The sequence below is a fragment of the Pyrgilauda ruficollis genome, unplaced genomic scaffold (genome assembly GCF_017590135.1).
Source record: "Pyrgilauda ruficollis isolate IOZ18807 unplaced genomic scaffold, ASM1759013v1 scaffold24, whole genome shotgun sequence".
NCBI lineage: Eukaryota > Metazoa > Chordata > Aves > Passeriformes > Passeridae > Pyrgilauda > Pyrgilauda ruficollis.
In genome coordinates, this window is record NW_024523648.1 from 15,597,417 (window position 1) to 15,603,416 (window position 6,000).

Below are 6,000 nucleotides of genomic sequence, written 5' to 3' on the forward strand. Positions count from 1 at the left end.
TATTTTTGCCCAGATCATACTGCACACATACTGCCCACACAAACTTCTCACAAGGTTTATCCAAACAATCAGTGCTCAGAGCAAATAGCAACTTTGTCTGAGAACATTTCAAATGATGTCATATACTGCCTAGCAGCTGCTGTACGACTAATACCATAAAATAAATACCAACATCTTTTATAGTGATCTTCTTTCATGGATTTTGCAATGAAAGACAAGCACTGGCTGCCACATTTGCCCCCTGCTCATGTGCAAAAGTACTTCATTAGTGGCTTATCTTGTCATTGCAGGAGACAAAGCAAACAGCAGGTGGAGGAAGCCAGTGCTGCAAGCAACCAGGCTCTAGAATTCTGCTTAGCAATTTCAGGCATCAATATGAACTGAATGCTCGAACCACCCTCACCCAGCTAGGCTGGAGCACTGACTGGGAAAGGCATGTGAACTGTAAAGCTTGTCTGTTTTTCTCAGCTATCCAAGGAAACTACGTGTCTCTCTGTATTAGCTTGGCCTCTCACATGTCACTGCACCTTCATGGCCTCTGCAGTGCTGGTAGCATGACATCTTTGAGTCTAATAATAAAGAACTTTAACTTTGCCACTTGAGTTCTAACATAGAAATCTGATGGGATGGGTGTAATTTCAAAGTAAATTGTTAAGAGCTGAAGGTAGCAAAAGCAGTGAGTACTAAAGTTCAGTTTGATTAACAGAGCTTCCTCTGAGACAGTTTTAGGGCAATTGTGTTATTCTTATTAAATCTTAGTCTTCATTGAATTTTATAATTGGGGTGTCTTTTTTAAACACTCACTACTTTGTTATTCTTTTATTCACCTGAAAGGTATTTCTTACTCTCTCTTGAAAAGATATTCACACCTACTTCTTGTATAGCAGGCAACCATCACATAGATCCTACTATTCAACCATAATGTCTCTTGTGCAGTGCATTCCTGGATTTGTTTCCTTAGACAGACCACGGCTGGTCTCTAATGTATTCTGCCTCTTTACTGAAGAAGGTCTTGTAATCTTTTCTTTCATCTTCCACTGCAGGCAGCTCTCCATTTTCCATTCCCTTTCCTATCCCGTGGTTTATCTTTCCTGAAGGTTATAGCATTCTCCAGAGATTTAGTCAGGCAGTGGTAATGAAGACCAGTCTGATGAAATTAGGTCAGATATCTGTAACTTTTAGGATTAGCATAACAGATGCCATCAAGTGAGTTCATGCATAGGTACATGGCAGCTGATGATCTGCAAACCAGTATTGGGTTTCTTGATATTAATATTCTCTTCTTGTTCCCTAGTGCCCAAGGAATGCTAGTCCATGTATAGTCCTTCCCTGAACCCTTGTGTCCTTGAGCAACTTGATAACCAGGGAGATGGATAAGCAGCACGTCCCCAGCAACTTCCTCAAGTTTCTGGAGGGTGAGGACTGGCATCAGACTCATTCTGAAACTGCCCTGAATTCAGAGAGTTGATCACCAGCAAGACACACTCAAAGTAGAACTTGACCAAATATTATGTGAAAAGTCCCTTTATGAAAGAAATATTGCTTAGAAAGACCTTAAAAATGTAATGTATAAAGCCAGCTCATGGGTAGAACACATCCAGCTCCTGGACTTGTCAGATTTTTTCCTGTATCTACCTTTCCAAAGAGCAGGGTATGAAGACATGGCAACTGTCAAACCCAATTTACAGAACAAGGCGCTCTCTGATCACCTGCTACAGTCTTCCTGCTCATCTAACCCCTTTCACAGCCTTTTAAAAGTATTTTCTAACTTCTCCCAAATGCTCCTATCAATGTAGTTATGTTCCCATAGCGCTGTCATTAAACCTGCTGTTGTTCCAGGTCAACATCTCCTAACAGCTAATCTAATTTCAGTTGCTTTGAGTAAATAATTTTGCTACTCTGTCTGTCTCGTGGATCATTTCCTACCTCACTAAGGAAGTTAAGACTTGAATAAATTGAAGCCCTGTGGCTTTTAAATTGATGGATGAGCTTTTGTTCTCATTCCTAAATAAATCTCACTTCCAATTTTGTGACCATTACTGAACTGGAACTGCAAACTATGAAGAATGGCTCCTCAGGTGTCCAGGCTGTGGATTATGAATTTGCCAGGTAAGAATAACTGAAACATGGATAGACCCAAGAAAGTGTACTTGAAGTGTATGCAGCACATCTACAAAAGAGGTAGCTAAAAGAGTTGTGTCGTAAACATTTTTCTGGGTTAAAGTCTGGATATATACAGAACTTAGTTGTTTTGGGGCAGAGGAGCTAAAGGTAAGGAGTGAGATAAAGGAAGAGGAACCTTTGAAGTTTAGACTTGGGTTCCATGTACATTGTTTTTCTGATAATAAAGCTTTTTAGGCTGAAGAGGTTTTGTGCTGTTAGTGTCCCAGATTGCTTGTTCCTTCACCATTCTTTTTTTAAGAGGGGTCTGGACGTGACACTGCGTGATGTGGTTTAGTGGTTTGGGCATTACAGTGCCAGTGCTGGGTTGGCAGTTGAGCATGACCGTTTTACATGTCTCTTCCAAACTTGATGATTCTATGGTTTGCTAATGTAGCAATCTGTAACTACTGATACACAAATTGTTTTGATGTCAATTCATAAACTTCATCATGGAAATGGTCAAAAGAACCTTCACCCATTTGTTCCTGCTGCCACTCTTAACCGTGTAGATCTTGCCTTGCAATTTATCTTAGGAGATATGAACTTGTTGGTAAAGTTTTGCAGTTCCTGTCAGCCAGCCAGTTCCACTCTCTGGAGCTAAACTGAAAGGACAGAATTTGGGGTTGTTGACCAGATTCTTCCCTATCTCTTCTTCTACTAAACTATTTTGGCACTGTTCCCATCAGTACTCTCTTTATTAATAAGAAAGGAAGAAAAAAAAATTTCCTTCTATATGTACAGGCTCAGTAACAATCCAGTGCTGCACATAAGATTCAGTTGAAGCTGGTAAAATCAAAATGAAAAACACTGTATTAGTAATGCATATCCGGCCATTGGTGTGATATGCCAGCAACATAAATGAAAAGTACAAAGGAAAGAGGTTTGTTAAATTAAGTAATCCTTAAACTACATGAACTATGTATTCAGTTTGGCTAACCACAGGGAGACAAGAGCTTATTCTGAGAAAAGGCAGGGTAAGATGCTCAGCATGTAAATGTTTTCCTAGAATATATAAACGGAGAGATCTTCTTATCCTTCTGTATATAAAAAGAATTCCTACTGATACCACATATGTTTACATCAAGCATAGACTAATTTTGTGCATTGGCCATATCAAGCCTTCCTTGCTTTTAACAACACACACCATAAAAAAAATTCTGGAAGTAACATAAATCTCTAATATTTTTTTAGTTCTTTAGCTAATATGCTTGTTAATATTTGTGGGGGGGAAAAAAAAAAAAAAACCCTTTAGCCAAAGAAAATCAGACTGCCCTTTCTTCCTTCCTCTCCTTCCTCCAGATGAAAAATCAAATACTGAATTACGCAGGTGAAGGCTTTAGCCAACAGTTTCAACATCATGAAAACAAGAGCCATCACAGTTAGCATGGCTGTGAGGTATTCTATCCAAAATATCAAGGGTGGAACAAATAATCAGCATTTTCCCCTTAGAAGGAACTCTTCTGTTGTCCGATTTTGAATCCCTGAAACAATGGATAGCCCCACAACTTCAAAAGGATTACATGAAAAACAGAGTATTTGTCAAAAAAAAAAAGGACAACAGATTCTAAGTAGACCATAAGTATGTCATTATAAAACATTTTGATCTCTTGCTGCCCTTGACGCATTTGTGCTGGGAGTAAACCTCTTTAGTGCTCTGGAGATCAAACAAGCATATTTCCTGAATGCTGTACTAATACAAACATTTTTTGAGGAAAAAATAAATAATTGAAACAAAACAAATTCTATGAAATCTTGGTGCTATTGATATAACTGGAAAAAATATTCAGTGGTTTGAACCAGTCTTCCATTCTCTTACTATATATTTAGCCTAGCATTTGCCTCACCCTTAATTCACTCTCCTCCTTCTATTGTCCAAACCTGCACACTATTATCCTAGTTTGGAGGGAGCTGCCCACTATTAACATAGTTCTGCATTGCTTTGAAGGTGAATTATCTGAGACTGTTTGAGATGCAGTATCCCTTTTTTCCAAGCTTGGTTCTTTCCAAGAGCCTTTCTTGTAGCTCTTTTGATGTAATTTTCTGCATTTCAGCAGTGACTGATGCAAAACTGAAGGGTAGAAACTCAGGCTGCATTAATACCTTCTTTGGCCAGTTTTGCAATATCCACTACTTTAAAGATCACATCCAATACTTTAAATACTTTATTGCAACCCCCAACATAGACAAAAAGAATCACACCTCAGGAAGAGTCTTTCCTTTTTTCTTATTGGGAAAATATTCCTGTTAAACTTTGTAGTCACATTACCACCTTCCTTCCCACATGGACCTCAGGTTTCTGTCCCAAATTAGTGAGGAAGAGCTTCCTTCTATCTCTTGCACTGAAATGCTGATGCCAACCCCTTTTTCTCAGTCCACATGGAGCTGTGGTTCTCCAGACACACTGGCAGCACAGCTGTCAGTCCTTAGTCTTGCAGTGGGATGTGTGTCTGCAACATTAACTGTCTAGTCGTGCCTGCATACCCCTTTCCTTCTCTCTCTGCATGAAAGGTGACACAAGCTTAGTGAAGAAAAGATCACACAAACTAAGACCTTGTAGAATAAAAGGAAGCAGCCAAGAAGTTGAGTAGTCTTGGGAGAGGATAACCATTTCCAGGTTAGTGCTTTCCACAGCCAAGCCCCAGTGAATGCAGACTCCAGGTGAGCTCTAGAGCTGGCTATGGGCAACATTCACTGTGATTCACAGCCTGGTGTCAGATCCTTGTTTCGTGAGAGGAAGGAAGGGCTTTGTACTGGTGTGAGCACAGTGGCCTTGTCTCTGTCAGGACATTCATTCTTCCCTTTTGCTTTGAGGGTGCCCTCTCTGTGTGAGGACCATTTATCTGGGATGCAGTGGTCAACGTTATGCAGCCAGCACTGTCTCATGGTCCTTTCCTTGTCTCTCTGAAATACCTCAGGTGTACGAGGTGAGAATTCACACTTGCAGAGTGCAGGCCCTGGCTTGTACAGCCAGTACAGGGCACCCCGCAGTGCCATGAACAGGTGTCATGTTATAACATACGGCCAACTGAATAGGAGAGTATTCCAAACACTGAAGCTCTACTCAGGCTAAGCCTCATTAGCAAAGCTATGATGGCATTTTTTGTGTACAGTTTTGAATGGAATCACTATCCAGATGAATAATTAACAAAAAATAAGGGATAAATACTGCTCTCCTGTGACAATTTTTAAATTGTGTATTATCCCATGTTTCAGTAGCCACAGACAATGGTGGTGAATTGTAGTGTCTGAAAAAATATCTTGCTTCTTAATTCTGATAAAAATATGAAGTCTAATATGTTGTGCTAGATAATTTTCAAGCATTAAGATAATAGAGTCTTCATCCTGAAGCCCTTTTGAAAAATGAAAACTGGAAAAACAAACAGAACCAAGTACAAGGGATGATGACAGATTTCTTGAAACATTCAGGTTAACCCAGCCATCTCTGGCTTTACAAAATGTTTAAATGGACTTTTTTTAGAGGGGGATAAGTTTGAATATTGGGTGAGCCAGGGAAGGTGGCAGCTGGAAGAAGTAGTCAGGAACTGCAGAAGACAGACTCTGTCAGATGAGTAATCCAGAAATGAGTATTTTCTGCGGCTGCTTGGCCACACTGAGCCACTGGCAGGTTCCATCTGCATTTTTACGCCCTGAAAATCTACCTGTTTGTGCATCACTGAGGAAAAGCCACACAGGTCTTGGTGTCTCTACTGCAAATGTCCCCATGACCCATGCTAGTACGGCAGTGACATTATAAGCAGTTAATATTCTTTGGATATAGAGGCAGCATCAGTCTCCAAATCAAGCAGGAAATAAATATGTGGATACAGGTGACTACAG